Genomic DNA, 13,720 nt, shown 5'->3' on the forward strand with positions numbered 1-13,720 from the left:
TTCATGGGAGATCTCGGAGATCTTTGAAATAAAAACAGGAGTAAGACAAAGTGATGGACTTTCACCATTACTATTTTAACTGCATACTGGAAAAAGTAATTATAAAATGTTGAAAAGAAGTAAAAGCTAAACGGATAAAATTGGATCCCAAATATAACATCACAGTAGACTGCTTAGCATTTGCTGATGTATTGCTCTCCTCACAGAATCAATAGAGGAAGCACAGTAACAGTTAACAAATTTACAACTACAAGCTAAAAAAATTGGATTACATATATCTTATGAGAAAATAAGTTTCTCACAAACATAAAAAAGGCACCCAAAACAATCCCAATTGGAAATGACAAAATTTCAAAATTCTAACACTTTAAATATCTAGCGGAATGGATCTCTGATAATCTAAATGAAGGAAAAGCAACTAACACAAGAATCAAAAAGATGAATCTAGGCTTCCATCTAAGAATACCTATAATATGAAATCATCATCTTGGAATGTTAAGGAAAAACATTACCAAAACAGTGATCATTCCAGAACCTTTATATGCATCAGAATAAAACTTAACTATAACAAAATAGGGTTAGCTGAAAAATTTGACAAGATAGGAAGAAAAATTGCTATAAATATATATGGCCCAAAACTAAATGAGAACTTTGAAGCAAGTGATTGACCACTTGAAAAAATACATTCTAGAATAGAAAGGATTTCAAACACAATTAGGAGTTTGGTTTTATGGATACATTTTCAGAATGGACAATGATAAACTAATAAAAAAAATGTTTGATAAAATTAATAAACTAAAAAAAAAAAAAGTTCTGTATGAGTAAAAGAAGTTAAAAAGAAATTCGAGAATTAAACAGTACAGATGCAATGATTAATGATAGAGATTCCTTTAGTAAACATATTCAAAATTATTAAAGTTTTCCAGAAAAAACCAGAAGAGTTGGCAGAAAGTGGTCTGAAGAATGAAAAACTACAGTCACAGAAAATGAAAGAATACTGGGCTAAACATAAAACAAACATCTAAAAGGAAGAAACTAAAGAAGTGATTATTCTGTGTTGGTTAACATAGCCTCTTAAGGACTTATTAAAAAAACGAAAATAATAATGATATATACATATATTAAAACCATGAAATAAAGTTAGAAATATCTTGAACACTTAAAAACTTTCAAGAAATATTTCCATCCTCACTTTAATTACAAATACACCCATAAATTACATTAAAATTAATACCATCCAGATTAGCCAATAATTACAATAATTATTGTATGTAAATGAAGATGAGGATTCCTGAAAGCACTACATTTTTGACAAGTGATCTTATTTCTTTCTGACTTCATTTGGCAGTTAAATAATAAATCATTTATGTTTAGAAATAAAACAATATATTTACAAAACACAATTAAATATGTATTCCTACCCACCACTCTGTAATTGTGTAGTTCACTACTTTATGATTTTGACTTTATTTCCCAGGAAAATATTAACAACTTTTTGTAATGATATCTACACTGAGACTCATAAAAGTACATTTAAGGTCTGTATCCTTCATTAGCTCCCAATAAATATGTAATCTAATAAGTATCCCTTTTTTGATTTTTTTACTGATCTTCAAAAACATTCTCTTCAGGTAAAGCATTCCTTGACACCATGACCTATAAATTTGACAAGATTTTTCATTCAGCCAGTTTTATATGTAGACTTATAATAGATCATATGTAGACTTAAATTTCTTTCCATGAATGTGATTAATCCACATGGCCAGCCAATGACTAAAGATAAAATGTCTTTTCTAGCCTCAACTATACCTTTCATATAAAATTCGGCAGAACTTTGTGAAACCAGAAATTCTCTAAAAAAAACTGTAAATTTTATACTTCCATATATATATATATATATATATAGATGTTTCTAAAATGGTGGGCTGGCTATACGTTTTCGGATTCTACTTGTAAAACGAAACAAAAAATATCCTTAGCAAAAATGGCGATTTCTCCTTCGTTCTCCCATGACCGCCATTCTGTTATTGTTATATAAAAAGTTATACCTCAAGTTCGAATAGACGAATCACATTAATATTTGGTAAGCGTCTTGGTAATAAAGTTTTAAAATTATAAAAAAATCAGGAATTAAATACCTTTGTAAATTACAAAATGGCGGCCATGTTTATTTTTCAATCCGTTATATCGCCGTAAATATCATTTTTATAAAAATTTTAGTTATTTTCTAAAATATTAAGCCTTTATTTTGAACAAAATGACATTTTATTTTTTACAATCGGTTAATAAATAGCCGAGTTATGGCAAAAATTGATGTAATTTTGTGTCTGTTTTCATGTCCACCACTTTACGTTCAATTCGATTAAATATTGCGAGGGCAAGTCAATTATCCGCAATTTAGTTACATTTTTGTTTATGTTGGTAGTACTGTCGTGTTGCGTAGATGACACATAGGTGGTTTAATTTTTATTATGTCTGTGCAGGTTTAATGCTGCTAGGTTAGTTCCATTATCGCTGCCCTGCCGTTAACCATGGCTGTTCCGTTTTCTGTTTGCACCAAAGAAGAGAGCAACGTTCAGCGATCCGTTTTTTTGTGGTCGGAAGGTGTATCAGGGGCCGAAATTCGTCGAAGTCTTTCGGTACAGTACGGGAACAGTGTGTTGCCGCAACGGAGTGTCTACGAATGGATTGAAAAATTAAAAGATGGTCGCACAAGTGTTACGCACGACGAAGGAGCCGGACGACCGTTTACCGCCACAAATGAAGAAAACATTGAGCGTGCACGTTACCTGATTTTCTTAGGCAGACGAGTAACTATCGATGAAGTGGCACATCGTCTGCAAATTAGTCACGGTTCTGCCTACGAAATCATCCACAACAGACTTGGGTTTCATAAAGTCTGTGCAAGACGCATCCCAAAACAACTCACACAGTTGCATAAACAAACGCGCTTGGACATCTGGCAAAAACAATTGGATCGCTATGGTAACGAACGGAATATCTTCTTAGACAGAATCATCACCGGCGACGAAACATGGATCCATCATTACGAGCCGTAGAGTAAACGGCAGAGTATGGAATGGAAACATCCAAATTCGCCCTACAAAAAAGGTTCGAAGACCCAACCATCCGCAGGAAAACTGATGCTTACGGTTTTTGGGGACTCACAAGGCCCAGTATTGGAGCATTATGAGGAAAGGGGCTCGAAAATAAACAGTGCGCGTTACAGTGAGGTGCTTACTGCCAAGCTGAAGCCTGCAATTCGAAGCAAACGCCGAGGACTGCTATCGAAGGTGTTGTGTTGTTGTACGACAATGCCCATCCACATACTGCTGCCCACACTGCTGAAACGCTCCAGAAACTTAACTTTGAAGTACTGGCTCATCCTCCGTATAGTCCTGATCTTGCCCCTTCTGACTACCACTTGTTTGGTCCACTCAAAGAGGCATTAAGGGGCCGTCGATTTACCTCGGACAAAAGAGTGAAAGGAGCGATGCATTTTTGGCTCGCAGCTCAACCGAAAATCTTCTTTTATGTGGATCAGGAAGTTTGTGCAACGATGGACCAAGTGCGTTGAAATACAGGGGAACTATGTTGAAAAATGATGTACATGTAAGTTTCCTATTTATATTGCAATAAAATTTATAACTACATTGCGGATAATAATTGACTTACCCTCGTAATTTTTTTTATTTATTGTTAATTCTAGTATTGTAAATTAGCATTAAATTAAGTAATAATTTTTTCACAAAAATAGACCTAATAATTAAAAAAATAAAAAACTACCTGTGATAATCTTACGTTACATATTGTAGACCATTAGGTGTAATTAAACAGTTAACAATTGTTAAAAGTTATTAGAGATATTCAAAGTATCCACCATTAGAAATTGCACAAGTCTCCAATCTTTTTCTGAGAGATTGTCTTAACCGTTCAAAAATTCCGGGATTATTCCTAATTTCTTGAAATTCTTTTTGGATCCTTTGTTAAAGATCCTCAATGTTGAGTTGAATAAACAATATGTTTCAAATGGCCTCACAGATAGAAGTCAAAAGAGTTTAAGACAGGTGATCGTGCAGGCCAGGACACTGGCCCTTCGCGGCCTATCCATTTTTCATGGAAAGTTTTATGCAGGAAATCTGATACCAACTGAATGAAATGTGCTGGAGATCCATCGTGGTGAAACCACATATTTCCTCTTAATTGTAGAAGTAGGTCTTCCAAAAAATATGGAAGATCTTCGGTTAAATGAGCACGATAATTTTCTCCATCTAAACGATTTGGTAGAATGACAGGACACGATATATAATCATTAAAAATACCTGCCCATATGTTCAAGGAAAATCTTTGTTGATGGCTACTTTTGAAGGTACCATGAGGATTCTTGTCGCTCCAGATAATCTGGTTGTGACAGTTTTGAACACGATTCCTGTTGAAGGAAGATTCACTTTTACATTTTTAACATGACCAACAGAAATAGTCGCTGTGTAAAATTATTCAGAAGTGAAAAATTAATATCAATTGTTTTATTATTATTTAATATTAAATCTTATTAATCTGATACTAATTTACGATACTAGAATTAACAATAAATAAAAACAATTAATATTTAATCAAATTGAACGTAAAGTGTAGGACATGAAAAAAGACAAAATTATAACATCAATTTTCTGCCATAACTCGGCCATTTGTTAACCGATTGCAAAAAATAAAATGTAATTATATTCAAAATAAAATGTCATTTTATTCAAAATAAAAGGCTTAATATTTTAGAAAATAACTAAAATTCTGATAAAACTATATTTACGGAGATGTAACTGATTAAAAAATAAACATGGTCGCCATTTTGTAATATGCGAAGGTATTTAATTCCTGATTTTTTTATAATTTTAAAACTTTATTACCAACACGCTTACCAAATATTAATGTGATTCGTCTATTCGAACTTGAGGTATACATTTTTATATAACAATAACAGAATGGCGGTCATGGGAGAACGAAGGAGAAATCGCCATTTTTGCTAAGGATATTTTTTGTTTAGTTTTACAAGTAGAATCCGAAAAAGTATAGCCATTCCACCATTTTTGAAACATCTCTATTTTTATATGTACAGTAGTAATAAAATTCAAACTGTAATGAAGGATGTTCTCTTAAAAACCATTGAAGTGAGACTCTCTTTTCTAAATATCATTAATAAACAAACTAAATGATGCTAATAACTCTACAACTTTACTTAGAAACAAATTATTCATTATTATTTAGAATATTGTCATTAACATTAACTAATGTTACACAAGTAAAAACAGTATATCTTAATTTTATATATATTTTTTTAATAAAAATGGAATAAATATAAATTGTTTTGAAAGAGCTACATGAATGGATACTTTGAACAATCTAAAGAAATTTAAAAAGATGTTTGTATTGGTTAAAAACAATATTAAGCCATCAGGACAAATTCTGAGCTCATATCAAGATCCAGCACTAAAAAATGCAATACAATCAATGAAACTTGTCCAGTTATAGTAATTTCCATTAATGTCAAACCTAAGAAAGGTTAATGGTGTAAGTTTATATTCTCTAATTACTGTACTCTATATAGCCAAATTAATTGGGTTAGTTTTAAGAACTGTAAAAAATTAACTCGTAAAAGTATATTAAAAAGAATAAAAAAATTTTAATGTTTTATTAATTTCACAATTTCAACCAGAACATTCTAACAATAGTATGTGCTAATTTGAATCATAGATATAGTACACACAAACTAATACCATCAAGAAGAATCTGATGAATCATTTTGCAACAGCGTTCTAAAGAAAACACTGAGTGTCATCCAATAATATAATAAATTCACACCTTAAGTTGCTGTATCCTAAAATCATGGTAAAGGACACGCTTTTCTCAAAACTATTTTGCACCACTGATGACTTCCAAGGCAATGCATATTATTATTCTGGTGAAGCTTGCAGTTCACAACAGTTGCCCACTCACACTAGCCTTAACAAGGCTTCATGAAGTGTATGCAATAAGAATTGATGTGGTCTAGTGGTTAACTCATCATCGAAAATCAGTTAATTTCAAAGTCTAGAGTTCTAAGTTTCAAATCCTAGTAACTGCATTTACAGTTACTTTTATACGGATTTGAATGCTAGATAGTGAATACCAGTGTTCGATGGGCGACCTGAAACTATACAAGACTACACTTCATTTATATTTATACATATCATCCTCATTCATTCTCTGAAGTAATACCTTACAATGGTTCCGGAAGCTAAACAGAAAACCCATGAGGTGGCTCTGAACAAGCCACCTTTGGGGTTGCTGCTTTCATTTATTTGTTGCCTGGGATTCCTATGTTACTAGATATTTATTATGTCTGAAACTACAGAATGTATGAAATACACATCTGTTAATGCTTAAAGTTCACTTACAGAATCACAACACGAAGGATCTCATACTTCAACCTGAGATATAATGCAAGACCATCAGCCTAGCAAAGAGTTCAGCAGTAATGCACTGTATTGGTGAAGTTGATCGAACATGTAAAGCTGCATGACTAAGTACGCTGAATCACTTTGTTTTCAGTATAAACAACTAAAAGGCATGAAACACACCTAGAAGCTACACAATGGTGGCGCTCAGAAAATCAGTCTTAAGTCATACCCTTAAACAACACGTAGAGTAGGATGAGGTGTTTTTATAAGGCCCGTGTAAACTGTTATTAGTTACAATATTGTCAAATGAGGGCTCACTACTGTCTTTTGAAATGCTTACTAAAAGGCTAGATAAAATTTCACTAGCAACAACCCAGGGAAAGATGCTATGATGCTGAAACAAAGTGCTCAATCTACTTCCTAACCAGATGTATGTGATTAGTTACTGTGTTACTACTAAACACATGGAACAATATCAGAAACTTGAGTTCTCTTAAATGTTGAATCCTTATCATGGATTTAAAGAAATGTAGATCTAAAATTTTGAGAAAACATTGAGAAGAAATATGGTATTTCTTCTCAATGTAAAAATAGTTGAGATGTATTCATTGATAGACAAGAAAATTATACGTGTTTTATTAGCTGAAAATTTTAACCCAGTATTTTCCTTCTGAGTAAATGCTTCTTATTAGTTATAGAGTAAGATGACACATAGTTTACATATTCATCAACACATTTCAGATGACTAGAGTAATCATATGACTGTTTATTTACACACTTTACCATTACTGCAAATAATTGACACTTAAAACTTTGCCATGAGATTTACCACTTTCTAAGGTAAATGAACTGGAAACTGTTGCCCCAATTTGTAAAAGGAAATTTCAGTTTCTGAGTAATTCATGAATAAAACTTAATTTAACTTCCACTTCCACTTAGTTAAAGTGCACGTGCACATAAAGAGAAAGAGATAGTTAGAGAGAGACTTACAGGTATATAAAAAAAACTCATCCAATATTTTAGTTGCATTCCTAACAACAATTGTCTGTTTTATGAGACAAGATATGACTTAAATCGATTTTAAACAGCTCCTATGAAGCAATGGGAACTAATATTTTTCATCAGTAAGAAATGCAGAGCTAAATCGAATGCTTTATTGAAATTTTTTTGTTGGATTTATTCTTAAAATCCAAAAATTAAAGTCAGCACATAATTTTTTCCAGTATATTTTGATTTTCAAAAAATGTTGAAATTTATTTTTCATAAAATTTGTCAAGCTTAAAAAATATGGACAGTAATGAAATTGGCTAATTTACGTACATTAATTGAAGAACCATTCTTATAGGCAGGTATAACAATGTAAGCTGGGAAAAACACCATCGATAAAAGATTAACAATTAAATTTGTTAGCAGTACAGTAGTTTGAGTAGTATCTATGACTTGTTTTAAAATTCTGGAAGGAATTTCATCAATAACCACGAAATGGTTATATTTAAAATACAAGTTTTAATTTCCAGCGTACCAACTGAAAATAAAAATGCTGATTAGTCAGCAAAGCCATTCAAGGTGAATAGCTTTGAAATAGAACAATATTAGTATAATATTAGTTTGCAAACTCCCAAAAATTTAATAAAATCCTCTGCTACAAGAGTAGGGAATGAAACAAATCAAACAATAAGGCTTAATTTGGCTCTTTCAATATAATTAATGCTGCTTAAGATGAAGTAACTTCAAAAGCACTCCAGTTTGATCACTTATTTCTGGTTTTGTCTAAAATTTATTTGCTAAGCCTGAACCGTATACCCGCAAAAAATTTGTATCACTGTTTAACATATCACCTGTCATGATGAATACCTTTTTTTTACAGTTTACCTTTATGTCATATACATAATTTATATAATAGTTTTTGTATGTTTGACTGAAGCAAAATTTTTATTAATAGAGCAAATATAACAGATAAAATAAACTATTTAACACACAATTTAATTTTTTACATACTGTTAATGTGGGATTTCCAAATTAAAGCATTATGTAACTATATATCTAAGTACTTAACTGTTATAATTCTTTAATCTGAACACAGTAATAGTATTTTACTTATTAACATTGGTTACATATTTGTGTAGTATTGGGCAGACTAAATTTTGGATCAGCCTGCAAAGAAAAAAATCAAGTATTCAATTTTTTTCCAGATAAAATCAATTTATTTAGATTTAACAATCTTTTGAGAGGTAACATATCTTCATTCATAACCTCTTCTATATCACCTAAGATAGCTTTACGTAGATCAAGGAAGTCATCTGGCAAAGATGTGACTTTACTGTGAAATAAACCATTATAAACATCAATTGTAAATATCAAATATTAATATGTCTTGCCTCCTCTTTGAATCATGAGACCTTGCCGTTGGTGAGGGGGCTTGAGTGCTCAGTGATACAGAGTAACTGGACCGAAGGTGCAACCAAATTGGAGAGGTATCTGTTGAGAGCCAGACTAAGGAATGATTCCTGAAAGAGGGCAGCAGCGCTTTCAGTAGTTGTTAGGGGCGTGAGTCAGAACGACTTAAACAGCCATATCAACATCACTCAGTCCTCTGAGTACTGCGCAGCTGAAAGCAATGGAAAACTACAGCTGCTTTTTTTCCAAGAAAATGTGGTTCTCTGCATTTTCATATAGCAATGATGGAAGCGCCTTCCTTGGTAAAATATTCCGGAGGTAAACTAGTCCCCCGTTCGGATCTCCAGGTGGGGATTACTAAGGAAGGGGTCACCAGAAAATTAAAAAATAACATTCTACAAGTCGGAGCGTGGAATGTTAGAAGTTTAAAAAAGGTTGGTAGGCTAGAAAATTTAAAAAGGGAAATGGATAGAATAAATGTGGATGTAATAGGAATTAGTGAGGTTCGGTGGGAAGAGGAAGGCGACTTTTGGTCAGGTGATTTTAGAATAATTAACTCAACTTCAAATAATGGGCAGGCAGGAGTAGGTTTCATAATGAACAAGAAGATAGGAAAGAGAGTAGAGTATTTCAAAACGCATAGCGATAGAATCATTGTAATAAGGATGAAATCAAAACCTAAACCGACAACGATTGTTAACGTCTATATGCCTACAAGCACCCATGATGATGATGAGGTAGAGTGTATATACGAAGAGATTGATGAAGCAATTAAACACATAAAAGGAGATGAAAATTTAATAATAGTTGGAAATTGGAATGCAAGCATTGGAAAAGGCAAGGAAGGAAATATAGTGGGTGAATACGGGCTGGGCAAAAGAAATGAAAGAGGGGACGGACATATAGAGTTTTGCACGAAGTATAATTTAGTAATTACCAACACCCAATTTAAAAATCATAATAGAAGAATATACACTAGGAAAAAGCCAGGCGATACTGGAAGGTATCAGATAGATTATATCATGGTTAAGCAAAGATTTAGAAATCAACTCGTTGACTGCAAAACTTACCCTGGAGCAGACATTGATAGCGACCATAATTTGGTGATTATGAAATGTAGATTGGGGTTTAAAAACCTGAAGAAAAGGTGTCAGATGAATTGGTGGAATTTAGAGAAGCTTGAGGAAGAGGTGGTAAAGAAGATTTTTGAGGAGGACATCGCAAGAGGTCTGAGTAAAAGAGATAAGGTAGAAAATGTAGAAGAAGAATGGGAGAATGTTAAAAAGGAAATTCTTAAATCAGCAGAAGCAAACTTAGGCGGAATAAAGAGAACTGGTAGAAAACCTTGGGTTTCAGAGTTTCCTTGGGTTTCCAGCTGATGGATGAACGTAGAAAATATAAGAATGCTAGTGATGAAGAAAGTAAAAGGAACTACCGGCAATTAAGAAATGCTATAAATAGGAAGTGCAAACTGGCGAAAGAAGAGTGGATTAAAGAAAAGTGTTCAGAAGTGGAAAGAGAAATGAACATTGGTAAAATAGACGGAGCATACAGGAAAGTTAAGGAAAATTTTGGGGTACATAAATTAAAATCTAATAACGTGTTAAACAAAGATGGTACACCAATATATAATACGAAAGGTAAAGTCGATAGATGGGTGGAATATATTGAAGAGTTATACGGAGGAAATGAATTAGAAAATGGTTTTATAGAGGAAGAAGAGGAAGTTGAGGAGGATGAAATGGGAGAAACAATACTGAGATCTGAATTTAAGAGAGCATTAAAAGATTTAAATGGCAGAAAGGCTCCTGGAATAGATGGAATACCTGTAGAATAACTGCGCAGTGCAGGTGAGGAAGCGATTGATAGATTATACAAACTAGTGTGTAATATTTATGAAAAAGGGGAATTTCCGTCAGACTTCAAAAAAAGTGTTATAGTAATGATACCAAAGAAAGCAGGGGCAGATAAATGTGAAGAATACAGAACAATTAGTTTAACTAGTCATGCATCAAAAATCTTAACTAGAATTCTATACAGAAGAATTGAGAGGAGAGTGGAAGAAGTGTTAGAAGACCAATTTGGTTTCAGGAAAAGTATAGGGACAAGGGAAGCAATTTTAGGCCTCAGATTAATAGTAGAAGGAAGATTAAAGAAAAACAAACCAACATACTTGGCGTTTATAGACCTAGATAAGGCATTCGATATCGTAGACTGGAATAAAATGTTCAGCATTTTAAATAAATTAGGGTTCAAATACAGAGATAGAAGAACAATTGCTAACATGTACACGAACCAAACAGCAACAGTAACAATTGAAGAACATAAGAAAGAAGCCGTAATAAGAAAGGGAGTCCGACAAGGATGTTCCCTATCTCCGTTACTTTTTAATCTTTACATGGAACTAGCAGTTAATGATGTTAAAGAACAATTTAGATTCGGAGTAACAGTACAAGGTGAAAAGATAAAGATGCTACGATTTGCTGATGATATAGTAATTCTAGCCGAGAGTAAAAAGGATTTAGAAGAAACAATGAACGGCATAGATGAAGTCCTACGCAAGAACTATCGCATGAAAATAAACAAGTACAAAACAAAAGTAATGAAATGTATTAGAAATAACAAAGACGGACCAATGAATGTGAAAACAGGAGAAAAGATTATGGAGGTAGAAGAATTTTCTTATTTGGGAAGTAGAATTACTAAAGATGGACGAAGCAGGAGCGATATAAAATGCCGAATAGCACAAGCTAAACGAGCCTGCAGTAAGAAATATAATTTGTTTACATCAAAAATTAATTTAAATGTCAGGAAAAGATTTTTGAAAGTATATGTTTGGAGTGTCGCTTTATATGGAAGTGAAGCTTGGACGATCGGAGTATCTGAGAAGAAAGGATTAGAAGCCTTTGAAATGCGGTGCTATAGGAGAATGTTAAAAATCAGATGGGTGGATAAAGTGACAAATGAAGAGGTGTTGCGGCAAATCGATGAAGAAAGAAGCATTTGGAAAAATATAACTAAAAGAAGAGACAGACTTATGGGCCACATACTAAGGCATCCTGGAATAGTCGGTTTAATATTGGAAGGACAGGTAGTAGGAAAAAATTGTGTAGGCAGGCCACGTTTGGAATATGTAAAACAAATTGTTAGGGATGTAGGATGTAGGGGGTATACTGAAATGAAACGACTAGCACTAGATAGGGAATCTTGGAGAGCTGCATCATCAAACCAATCAAATAACTAAAGACAAAAAAAAATATGTCCTGGTCATTATTAATCACATCACATACGAGGTGTATTCAAAATGTAACGAGAATTTTTGTTTTTTGGAAAGAATTTTATTTATTCATCTATCCCTTCAAAATAGTCCCCATTAGATATTATACAGTTATGCCAGCGCTTTTTTCAATCCCCAAAAAGTGTCTGGAACTCGATCTTTGGAATAGTGTTTAGCTCTTTAGCTATTCACTTTTAATCTCATCTGTGCTTATAAAACGACGGCCCTTTAGGTTTCTCTTTATTTTTGGGAATAGAAAAAAGTCATATGAGGCCATGTCTGGCGAATACGCCAGCTGAGGTATCATTACAGTGTTGTTTTTGGCTAAAAATTGACGAACGAGCAATGAAGTGTGAGCAGGCGCATTATCGTGGTGCAAAGGTCATGAATTGTTTCGCCACAAATCGGGGCTTTTTTTCGGATTGCTTCACGCAAACGACGTTGAACTTGTATAGTAATAATACTCCTTATTGATCGTATGACCTTCTGGCAAGAAGGTCAAACGAAGCAATCGAAGAACACGATGAACATAACCATCACATTCCACCGTACTTGTCGAGCTTTTTTCGGTCTTGGTGATCCAGAATGCCTCCACTGGGACGATTGAGCCTTAGTTTCGACATCATATCCGTAAATCCATGTTTCATCACTTGTTATGACACGTTTTAGTAGTTCTGCATCGTTGTTGACTTCATTTAGCGACTCCTGAGCCATTCGCCGCTGTTTTTGTCCGAAATTCAACAATTTTGGAACAAATTTGGCTTTTCATAGAAAAACACATCAAGTTTGTAATCCAATGTTCACTTTGGTTCTGATATGGGTTTCCATTTGTAATGTCACATACATCCCAACTGAAGTCAATTTCATTTCATAATCTAGCCAGTAAGTCAGGCGTTATTTCGGCTACTACGGCGTTATTTTGAAGTCTTAGCTCAACAAGATCACCAGGCAAAGGTGGTATATAGACCCAATCTTTAATGAAATGCCATAAGAAAAAATCTAGAGGGGTTAAATCTGGGGAGTTAGATGGTCATGCAATTGGACCTTTACAACCAATCCACTGACTTGGGACTTTGGGACTTCAAATATAGTAGTGAGGTGATGCCCAGTTTTGCTGATAATAATGGCATCCATCTTGGTCATTATTGTTTAACTGAGGAATTAGAAAATTTTGAAGCATGTCCAGATAAACAATACCATTTATGGTTGCATCCTGGAAGAAGGATCACACAGTCTTTGTTCTCTTAGGGTACAAAAAATCTTCACTTTAGAGCTATCATGAAAGAGCTGCAAAGTTTTATGAGAGTTTTTGCTACCCTATATTTGGCAATTATGGGTGTTCACATTGCCACTGACGTGAAATGTTTACTCATCACTAAAAATTACATTGTCTAAAAATGTATTGTCTGCAATTCTATCCAACATTTCCACACAAAACTGCAGCCAAGCAACTTTGTTGTCATCTGTAATATGTTGAACCATGGTTGTATGGCTTCAAGTGCAATCGTTTACGTAATACACACCAAAAAGTTGTTTGTGTGATGCACATCGATTTGATTTCTTCAGAATATGTGAAAAGCTTTCTCTGAGTTGTTCTGCAGCAGCTGCAGGG

This window comes from Lycorma delicatula, chromosome 1, assembly GCF_047948215.1.
Source record: "Lycorma delicatula isolate Av1 chromosome 1, ASM4794821v1, whole genome shotgun sequence".
Lineage (NCBI taxonomy): Eukaryota > Metazoa > Arthropoda > Insecta > Hemiptera > Fulgoridae > Lycorma > Lycorma delicatula.